Here is a 12,261-nt window from a genome sequence, read left to right as displayed (position 1 = left end):
TGTAATGCTAAAACAAAGAAAGCAAATGCTATTTTAACCTACATTAATAAAAGCATAGTTTCCAAGCCAAAGGAAGTAATTTTTGTTCTTGTTGTTAGCTGCCCTTGAGTCAGCTCCAACTCATGGGGACTCCGTGGATGAGACATCTCAGTCCTCCATTGCCTTGCCCAGATCCTGCAAGCCCTTGTCCATAACCCCCCTTATCGAGTCCGTCCATCTGGTTTGTGGTCTTGCTCTCTTTCTTCTACACTCTACCTTTCCTAGCATTATTGTTTTTCTAGTGATTTGTGCTTTCTCATTATGTGACCAAAGTACAATAGTCTCAATGTGATCATTTTAGCTTCCCAGGAGAGTTCTGGTCTGATCTGTTCAAGGACCCATTTGTTTGTCTTCTTGACTGTCCACGGTATCCTAAGTACTCTTCTCCAGCACCACATTTCAAATGACTTGATTTTCTTTCTGATTGTTTCCTTCACTGTCTAACTCTCACATCTGTACATGGTAATTTACAATACAATAGCCTGGATAATTCTGACTTTAGTGCTCAGCTGTATGTTTTGCTCTTCAGTATCTTGTCCAGTTCTTTCATAGCTGCCTTTCCCATTCCTAGTCTTCTTCTTATTTCTTGACTGCAGTCTCCATTCTGGTCAGTATTGGATCCTACATATGGGAATTCTTTAACTATTTCAATTTCCTCATTGTCTAGATTGAATTTGTATATTTCTTCTGTGCTCATTATTTTTGTTTTATGATCAGCATCAGACCGGCCTTTACACTTTCATATTTGACCTTCCTTATTAACTGTTTCAATGCTTCAGTGTCTTCTGCTAATATTATGATGTTGTCCATATATCTTAGATTGTTAATGTTGCCAGAGGGCAGAACCAGGTCTAATTGTTTTAAGTTACAGGAGAACAGATTTTGATTGAATATTAGAAAGAATTGCATGACAATAAGAGCAGGGTGGCAATGGAACCATTTGCAAAGAGACACCTCTCTAGGCAATCTCCTTCTCCAGATATCTTCAGAAAGAGTCTGGACAGCTATCTGCTGGGAATATTTTAGCTGGACATCTGCCACTAAGGCCACTATTAGTAAAGAGTGGTTTGCACTCAGCAAGGGTGTCAGGCAAGGTTGCATCTTATTATTCTACTTGTTTAAGATGTCATACATGAAGATATCAAGATATCAAACATAAAGCATGACTAGGCTTGGGGTAGCGAGGTCTGAGGGTTGGAAGAAGGAATGTCCACAATTTAAGATATGCACATGATACCATATTTTTCTTTTTGTGTACCTTCAAGCCATTTCTGACTTATGACAACCCTAAGATGAACACATCATGGTTTTTTACTTACTAATTTCTTCAGAGGGGTTTGTCATCCTCTGAGGCTGAGAGATTGTGACTCTCTCAAGATCATCCACTCAAACCACACTCAAATCAATATGTTACACTAGCTCTCACCATACTATTTGCAGAAATCAGCAAAGACTTGGAACAATTCTTTTGGAAAGTCAAGGAAGAAAATGAAAATACAGGTGAACATTTGAACATTAAGAAAACAAAAAATAATTATCACAGATGATTTACATAACTTTAAAGTAGGGGACAAAGACATGAATTAGTTCAAGATTTTCCATATCTTGGCTCTGTCATTATTCAGAATGGAAACTGGAGTCAAGAAATAAGTCTGGTATGTGGAAGGACAGCTATGAAAAAACTATACAAAATTTACAAGTGTAAAGATATATCATTGAATACTCAAGTTAGGATTGTCCATGCCATTATTATTTCAATCTAGAACATGCCCACATAGCCCGAAAAACCCACAAAAAACTATGGATGCTGGCCATGAAAGCCCTCGACTTCACATATCCCATCCATGTTTTCACCCTGTTGAATTTACTGTATCAACCTAGGGGCTCAAAGTAATCTTGAATTAGGACATTTCACATGTATCTAAGAGCAGGAGACAGAATCTAGTCCATAGTGAAGCAATAAAACAAACCAATTTTTAAATGATGTATTTATAGCATCATGTCTTTTCCTCCACAGAAATGTAATGCTGTCAGAATGCCTGAACAACTGGCAAAAAGCCTGCTTTAAAGCTAATCCTATTCAGTGACTTTATACAGCTGTTCAGCATTCACGGCAATGACATCCATATTAATTTCTTAATTGCCATGAGAAGCTGGAAGTACTTGTAATCAGCACCATGAGCCTCTGCTTTCATCAGAACAAGCAAAGCTCAATTCATTTGGAAATGGTGATGAGCTGCAACAAGTCACAAAATCTTAAGATGGCAGTGAAATTAGCTGGTGTCATCATGACAGAGTAGGGAAAAAAAGGAACAGTGTGAGGGGAAACATCTGAACCAACTGAAGTTCTTTATGGAGCTAATGGTTCTTTAGCTTTTTTTAAAGCAGGAAAACATTCAAATGAATATGTTAAGATTTGTAGGGAGCAAATATGGGAGCTGATTTGTTACAGACATCCATCCTAGTCTTCACCTAGTACCTGAACTTTCTAGATCCTGAAAAAACTTGCATCAAATTCTGCATAATTGTGCCAGCTCTGCAACCAGACGTATTTAGTGCCATGTCCCATTTCCATTACGATCTTAGATGTAGTCATCTCAAAACAGAATGCAGGGATCATTAAGGCAATGGACTGTCTCCAAGAGTATGGAAAGATGGACTAAGCATGCCAGATTCCAGAAAAACAGGTGTGGGGGACATGTGCCATGTGCCTTTTATTTTTCTGTTTAAAGGGCATTGCCAATAACTTTTAATTTATTGATAGAATTGGATGATACTGGCAGTTACAGCTGCCTCTTCTTTGGGAAGCAAGGCAAACAAGTTTCAGAAGAACCAGTCTAAAATGTTTCACAGAAGAGCAGACTCTATATATTTTAGAGTTTCCAGAAAAAGGGGGCACATACTTCCTATCTTTAGTGGGCAGTTGCAGATATGCAGAACAGAGGCAAATGATGATAAAAAAAACTGTCTCAAGGAGTTTTGTATGGGTTTTTCGGGCTATGTGGCCATGTTCTAGAAGAGTTTCTTCCTGACATTTCACCAGCATCTGTGGCTGGCATCTTCAGAGAAACAGCTTGGATAAAATGAGACTGTTCAATGTTTTGGTGTGAATGGCAAATTTTAGAAAAAGGGGACCTAGAAAATGCTGATATTCTGTTCAGTTTTATGTTATTATGTTACCTAAGAGTTGTTTTAGCATCTCTGCTGTTGGGATTGAAGCATTTAGCACTGGGCCAGGTCTGCATCCACCATCATTCCTTCAAAACATTTGGAGTAAAGTCCTTTTAAAATCATTCACTGTAACTGGAATATGGAATGATCACAAAGCTATACACGCCTTTTCTCTCTCCCTCTCCCTAACTTTAGCAAATATCAAGTATATTTCTATACTGCTTATCAGTGCAGTTAAGCAGTCTCTAAGTGGCTTACAATTTGTAAGCTGATTGCTTAGCAACTTCACAAGAATGCCAGGCTGAGTCAACCCTGAGCCCCTGGCTGGTATTGAACTCACAACCTTGTGGTTTATGAGTGAGTGGCTGCAGTACAGGCATTTAACCACTGTGCCATCAGTTCTCCTTTTTTTGGAATGATTGGAAAAACATATATTAAAAAAATTATATACTGTCTGTTTCCCTTCATATTTAAATTTCTAAATTGTTACAGGGATGTCTGATTTGGATATGGTCTACTCTGAGGAGTGCCATTTTGATTTGAACATCTCCTTAATCTGTTTAAATTTGACAAATTTAATTATGGATTCAGGATTCATCTGCTCTTGAAGAAACCCCCCATCACACATGGTTATGTTACACACTGACATCTATCCTGGTTTTCCTCTGTGTTCTGTCTTGTCTATTCAAAACAATGGCTCTTTTCCATTTTTTTAAAATCTTATGTCTCTTCTAAATTTCATTTCCACTTTTATATTTAAAATAAATTTCAAAAATCCCAACAAGGGAGAAAGAGAAATAAAAGAGGTTTCAAACTTAGCTCCAAAAATAAAATATGAGAAATACAAAATAATTGGAAGGAAATCTCCTTGGTTTATTTTACTTTATTCTGTTGCAAATCATATGCTACAATCTATATCTAAAGAACCACCAAATAAGGCAAAGGCAGAAGGGAATATTTATGTAACAGCTCAGCAGAAATTAATTGCTGGAGTTGCTTAAGAAGAAATAAAGCCTTCTTTCTTCGTGCTTTCAAGTTCAACCCTTTTCTTTTGCCTGAGGAAATCTCCTGGCTCACGGGTTTGATGTCAATCCTTGATTGTGTTTTGATGTTTCTGCAGATCTATGATTGAGTTCAGTTCTCTGCAGCCAAAACAGACATTTGTCATCTCGTATGCATCAGATTTCCCATGGCATACTGCCCACTTAATCATACAGACAAGGGGAGCCCTGACAAAAACAAGGGGTAGAGGGGGCAGGGAAGAAGGCTTGACAGCAAGCCACTCTGACCTAGCAAGGTTGGTGTCACATGTGATTACTATTATTTATAAGGATCACCCAAGGCTTACTGGTGTTGCCACACACCAATTGACCACACTGGAGTGTTTAAGTAAATATTTGCACGCAACAAAGAGCTGTTCAGGGTGTTTCATCTATGGCCATAGCCCCCATGCCATGAAATATTCAGCACATCAGATGTCTCCAGTGATGCAGAGTGGTGGGTTTTCACTCTGATTTGATTAGCAGTGATGATTCTTTCATGAGGTGTGACTGTCCTCCCAGATTAGCATCAGCCCAGTTTCTCTGCAGTAGTCACGGAAGGATGGAGCTGGGAGAAGAGCAGCCAATGAGTGCTTTTTAAAACTTTAGACTTCTCACGCTTACGTTTCTGATTCATAGACTACCTTCTCTTCTCTGGTTAGACCCAGACAGAGATCAAAAATTATACTTAAGACAAAAGTCTGAAAGTAAACTGCAAATATCTAGAAAAATCAAGTGACACAGATTTGTTTTTTTTTTAATCAAAGAACATTTCAGGTGTCAATGTTTGAAGATAAACATACAAAATCTTCTCAGCTAACCAATTGTTCCAATCTTAACCAAAAAGCAGAAGATGAGGGAGGGAGGGTTGTTGTCAGAAGACTTTCTTGTCTGCTTCAACAGAAGCAACAAGGAGTTTGGTGACAATTATATATAACATGTTTTAATTTGACATAACCTTTGAAGATTCTAACCCATTTCATCTGAAATAGGTTCATCATGTGCATTTAATGTGGTGGACTAGATTTCACCAAAACACATGCCTAATAATATTATTTAAAGTGCTAACATGCTCCTTATTTTCTGGTCTTCACAGTTATCAGTGCAGGCTCTGGGAGAAAAAGAGTGTGCAGTTGTGGATTAGACAGTTCATTAACCACAACTAATACATTTAACCACCTGATCTTGATGTATGTTTAATCAGAAGTAAATCCTACTGAGTTTAAAAAAGCTTACTTTCTAGCAAATGTAGAGAGGATTGCTGCAGAGGGTTTATAATCCTTAATGTGAAGGTAAACCTCATGGGGAAAAATGGGATTGGCTGAAAGTCTCATTAATTCAGAGGTATTCTGTCACCAAAGTGAATTTTTCAAGAATATATAGTATACTTTGCATCCATTGGATAGTTTCGTTTTTAACTGTTTCTTGTTCTTGATCCAAATTGAGTAAATTTTTTATAAATGCCTCCAATCATTTTATCTTTGATTTTTCCTTATTATTTTTCTAATTAATTTTCTTTATCTTCAAATCCATGTGTTTTAAGATCTTGTTTATAACGCTCCCTAATTTGTATGTAAGTAAACCAGTAAGTCTCAAATCCTTCCTCCTGGAGTTCTTCCTTTGATTTTAGAATCCAGTTTCCCCCTTCTCTTTTAATGATTGTTTTGTATGTAAGCCAATTTTTTGTTTTCTCCCATCATTTCTCTTCTATAAAATGCCTTTGATCCAACTGAGAGTGCAAGACTCGAAATATAATCTTAGATTGGGAACTGCTAATCCACCTTTCTTATTGGAATTTTGTAAGGCATCCATCCTGACCCTTGGTTTTTCCCCCATCCCAAATGAATTTACAAATTTCTTTGTTGCATTCTTTAAATGGTTTTTCTGTTGAGATAACTGGTAGCATTTCGAATAGAAATAACATCTTGGGTAAAATTGTCATTTTAATAGTAGATTTTTCCCCTAAAAATGATATTCTTAATTTAATCCAATTTATCAAATCTTTTTAAATCTCATTCCAAATTTTGTTATAATTTTGTCATATAATTCTATTGTGTCTTTTGAAATAAGGATACCTGAATATTTCACATTTTTTGTACTTTAATTCCCATTTTTTTACTTAATATCTGTTCCTCATTTCCCCTCATGCATTTTTTGTAAGAACGTCCAATTTCTCTGTTGATTTTACATCCAGTTGCTTCTCCCAATTCTTCTATTGTTTTTATAACTTCTTCTGTGCTCTCAGCTGGATCATTTAGTATGACCACAAGGTCATCTGCAAATGCCAATGTCTTGTAACAATAATTTTCCTTCCTTAACCCTTGTATCTTTTTGTTTTCATTTTTTTTGAAAATTAATCTTTCCCTCACTAATATGAATAATAATGGTGATAGGAGAAAACCCTACTTTGTCCCTCTACTTATTTGGAATCTCTCCATCTTATCTAGATTAATACCAACTCTGGCTGTTTGAATTTTATCAATTTCTTTTATCCAGTTCGTGTAACTTGTACCCAATTTCAGTTTATCCAATATTTTGAATAACGATTGCCAAATAACTGAATTGAAAGTCTTTTCAAAATCTATGAAGACCAACCCATTTCCCCCCCAGTTATGGTTCTCATAATATTCTATTAAGTCTAAAATATATTGCAGATTTTCCCTTTGGTCTGTTTTGATTGAACATGTTTTCTCCTATCACCATATATACATATATACATATATCAGCACTCTCATGTTTTTCTCCCTGCCTGCACACATACATCCTCCCCAAATACACGAAACCACATATTTCAGTGTGCTTCCATACTTTAGAAGTTTCCACTGAGAGCATTGTTACTACAAGCAGAAAGGAAACAACAATCTCAGAAACCAAAGAACAGCATTTTCCCTCAGCAGCCTAGCTGAGCAGCTGAGCTAAATGGAAACTAATGTAGCATCCCACCAGCTTTTGAAGCAGCTCAGGAGACATCTGGAAGTTGCCCTGTATAAGATTGTAGTGAAAACTTTCAATTACTGGGGTATAAAAATGGGCACCTATTTTACTACAGAAGTCTATGCATATAAACAATTTCTATTTATGTGAACCACTTGATCTATCCAGAATCACAGTTGTAAATCAGATGTGCATTGGCGTATTTTCAATATGGGCAATATCTTATATATATTGGATTTTTTTTTACAATAGAATCCCCATTCAGATGAACCTTTATGTCCATATCCTAATACAATTGCTTATGCATAAATAATATTTTTACCAGCGTATTGTATGAAACTGCCCTGTCACATCAAAGAGATACAGTCACAGCTATTATTTTCAGGGAGTCAATTTCAAATAATAATTTAATATTAACAGGTTTGTTTATGTATCTACTTAAAGTTTTATACCAATGCAAAAAAATCCCTCACAATTGACTATGATATCTTTGTTTTCATCTGTTTTATCATAACCATAGCCCTATGTGTCCAATAAGTCTGAAAGCTAGTAACTTGCAGGAGCCCTCAAGTAAGCTTTGTGGCTTAGCAAGGATTCTATCTACAATCTAGTCTTAATGCCTCCAGACTTTTAAAAAATGAAAGTATGCACAAATATAACAGTTATCAAAACAAGTCATACTATGAAACAATACAACAAACTACTGCTATTGTTATGAAAAAAGGAGTGTTAAACTTATTTCTTCAACTTCTGATTGCATTTTTTTACAGAGCTGATCAAAAAGTATGACACATTTAAGTAGCAGCCTACATTTAGTCAGCGAGATCTAAGCATATTTTACTCCTTTCTGTTCCAGTGAAAGAACAATTTGTACACATTAATTAATTCAAAGTGGCATACATGGCTCTCCCCCAACTTTAGTCTCACAACATATAAAACTAGACAGACAAAGAATTATCACACAGCCCAAATCACTTAGAAAGTTTCATGTCTCTGTGGGGACTAGAAAACATGGATTCCCCAAGTCTTAGTTCAGTGCTTTAACCATTAAACCGCTCCTCAACTCTACTTTTAAAATATACTTGGATGAGCTACATTATACTTTTTTTAATACTGGAAAGCATTATGAAAGATTAGGCATTGACATTTGAATGATTTTGTCATGATCCTATTTTTTTGTATTTCATAAGGAGGTCTTATAATCATCTTAAATACTAAGTTCATAAGGCATAACCTCTGAGTAGACATACATAAAATAGAATAGTGTCTAGATCAAGGGAAATAATAGTGCCACTTTATTCTGCTCTGGTCAGGCCCCACCTGGAATATTGTGTCCAGTTCTGGGCACCACAATTCAAAAAGAACATTGAGAAACTGGAGCGTGTCCAAAGGAGGATGACCAAAATGGTGAAGGGTCTAGAAACCATACCCTATGAGGAAAGACTTAGGGAGCTGGGGATGTTTAGCCTGGAGAAGAGAAGGTTAAGAGGTGATATGATAGCCCTGTTTAAATACTTGAAGGGATGTCATATTGAGGAGGGAGCTAACTTGTTTTCTGCTGCTCCAGAGAACAGGACCTGGAACAATGGATGCAAGCTTCAAGAAAAGAGATTCCACCTCAACATTGGGAGGAACGTCCTGACAGTAAGGGCTGTTTGACAGTGGAACACACTTCCTCAGAGTATAGTAGAGTCTCCTTCCTTAGAGGTCTTTAAACAGAGGCTGGATGGCCACCTGTCAGGGATGGTTTGATTGAGAGTTCCTGCATGGCAGGGGGTTGGACTGGATGGCCCTTGCGGACTCTTCCAACTCTATGATTCTGTGCACTATAAAGCACTTCCTCAATATTTATAATATTTTTTCAAAATACAGACTTTTCTCAAGCTCAGCAGAGAGAAAAAGCCAACCAGAAAAGGTGGAGATTACCTCTTGATATAGATTAAGATGAAGCACAGAAGTTTAACTAAGAAGATTGAATTACCATCTCCCTTTTAAGTCAAATCTAGTCCTTTGTACGCACAGACAGATTTCTTCACTTGCTGTATCTCCCTGAGACTCTATCTGAGCTACATCCCACTTTCTGCAGTCTTCTGCAGTAATCAATAAGTAATACATAAGAAAGTTTTAATATCTGAAATATTCAATAAATGTAGTTACAATAATTTTCTGGTATCCAAGTAGACAGTGTGTTGTCAAAGCAATACAGTGTGTCAGAAAGCAAGCAAGCAAGCAAATAAATAAATAAATAAATAAATAAATAAATAAATGTAACACTTCACATATACATACAAAATTAAAAGTACAAACTGCCAATATAGATGGAAGATTAGAAATATATGAGTTTCCAATTAATATGCAAAATATAAAAATATCTAACTTCCAAAGTGCATAGAGAAACAGAAGAATGTGAACTTCCAGAAGACATATAAAATGATAAAATGTATCCAAACATGTTTTGATTGAAAATGTTCCTCTGTGGAAAATAAAGCTAAAAAAATGGGAAATAGAATATAATTAGTATATTTATTCACAAGTGAAGACCATACTGTAAAATAATGATGTAGCAGATGTACCTGTCGTAACAGCACAATAGGTATCCTATTTCCAGGGAGTCATCCAGGATAAGTAAGGAGTTAATTAGCCAATAAATTCATGTAGAAAATATACATAAACATGTATATGTTTTAGGTTTGACAAAAATATATTCAAAGTTATTGAAGATGATATTTCCCCATACTTACTGTATCCTGGATGCTCCAATAGATTGCAATGCTATTGTGCATGTTTCAAATGGAGGGATTTATCTTTCCCTTCTAATTTGCAATCTATCACACCTGTTACAGAGACATTAAGGTTGCTTTGCAAGCATTACACATATCCTGCAAAGCATTACACTAACTACAGCCTCAATGCTACCAAAATAATATAAAAGATCAGAGGAATAAGACAAAAGGGGGATTATAACACCTCTGCCCAATTACAGCTCTCATTCAGCCCAATAGGTTTATGAGTCTACATGGTGAAGATCCAAAAAAAAAGCTGTCTTTTCAGTCTCCAGGTTCTCACCAGTACCAGTCACTTTCTCAATAGTCCAAAACTCGATTTTAGGCAACAAATAAAATACCAGTATCATATGTATTTGGGTTAATATAACCATTCATAAGTGTTTCCTTTGATACGCATGGCTGCATGGGGCATAGTGTGAATTCCTATCGTGTGTATGTGTTTGATTTCAAAATGAAATTTTTATTTCATTAAACCTAGAATTTTCTCACGTTAATACTGATATACACAGGTGAAAATGATTGTCAAGTTACCCAGCTGCTCATAAAGCATCCTTTGAGCTGAATAAGTCCCCCAAACTGTGCTGACACAGTTTTTTGGGTACCCCACAGTCCCCCACCATTCTAGGTAACAATGCTTGGCACCAAATAAAATCTTGGCAAGGCCTGAAATTATACCAAGGTCCAGCACATAATACCAATCCCTAGCAATATGTCTCTGGTTCCACCAGCTCTTCCTTTCTATTGAAAAGCAGATTTATGTGCTTACAAAAATCTTCAGTCTAGGCAGCAAGAGAAGAATATTTGTAGGGACAACCATTTGTGGAAGGGATGGTAAATGCATTCTAGATTTTATAGCTGCTTGTTTCACAACTGCTCCCGATTGCACAGGGACCACCAAGGTTCTGGACCCAGTTCCCAACTTAGGTTCAGTACAAGGATTGCTCTTTTAAAACTTGGAGGACGGCATAAGTAACAGCCATTAAAATAAAAGTGATTAATTGCCCCCACTGACTGTACCTTTATCCTTGAGAAATGTCAGCAAATCCTTAGTTTCAGACCTTCTTCTCATATGATCATCTTTTCATGAGGCATACATTTCTGTTCTTCTCTTCTTTATTATGGATTGATAACTATAACCCAACAATGGAACAAATACTTTGTATGTGGAAGGTCCCAGGTTCAATCCTTAGAATAGAGTGGAAACAAATCCTGTGTATGTGTGAAGAAATAGTTGACACAACAGATTGGTGGCAGAGGAGGAGGAGGAGACAATAATGATGGCTCTTTTCTTTTCTTTTTTTTTTTTTTTTTTTTTGGTGCAATATCATGATACACACATATTCTTTCAACTCAAATTTTGACAAAACTTGTTTTCTACATATTAGAGTCAGTCCTCCATATCCACAGATTCCTTATCCACAGATTCAACCATCCAGGGCTTGAAAATATTCCAAAAAATATAAATTTCAAAAAGAAAACCTTGATTTTGCCATTTTACATAAGGAACACAATATTACTACACCATTGTATTTAATGGGACTTGAGCTTTCACAGATCTTGGTATCCACCAGAGGGAGAGGTCCTGTAACCAAACCCTATTGGATCCCAAGGAGCCAGTGTATTGTATCAGATCCAATGAGCAAATATAGCAGAAGAGTGTTTCAAGTATAATACTTGGAATATTCAATCAACCATAACAACTTACATGTTTAATATGTATACACTAGAGTGTGATACTAACAACATAAACCAACACATCCACACCAGGGCAACACATCCTCATTTTCCAGGGCATGGCCCTCTATTCTCTTTCTGGAGAAGATATTTTAAAAAATGGCAATTTCCCAAAAGCCAAGGGCAAGATGGGTTACACCCTCTGCCAACCCCATCTGCCATTAGTCCTTCCCCTCCAGTGCAATGCAATTCAAGTCTCTGATTCCCACTTGCTGAACACTTGTCTGAATTGATTTTTTTTCAAAAGAACCACCAAAAAACTAGTGTCTGAAAAGAGCAGGGGTTTTGCATTTGTCTTGCTTTAACACAAATCTGATCAATAGCAGTCAAGTCTGAAACAGTTCCTAGTGTGAATGACACACATATAAATCTATCAGCAAATTGATTTATATCGTAGTTGGAACAGGCTCCAAGTTTGAATCCCCACTGAGGCATGGAAACCTATTGGGTGACCTTCAGTTCAGTCAGCTCCAAGGCATTTACAAGCAAAAATAATGATAGTGCTAATGATCATGATGATGTCAACACCAACACCATCACCACCATCACCACCACCA

The sequence above is a fragment of the Sceloporus occidentalis genome, unplaced genomic scaffold, assembly GCF_023333645.1.
Source record: "Sceloporus occidentalis isolate IW3139 unplaced genomic scaffold, rSceOcc1.0.p SCAF_2, whole genome shotgun sequence".
NCBI lineage: Eukaryota > Metazoa > Chordata > Lepidosauria > Squamata > Phrynosomatidae > Sceloporus > Sceloporus occidentalis.
Note: the sequence above shows the minus strand (reverse complement) of the source record.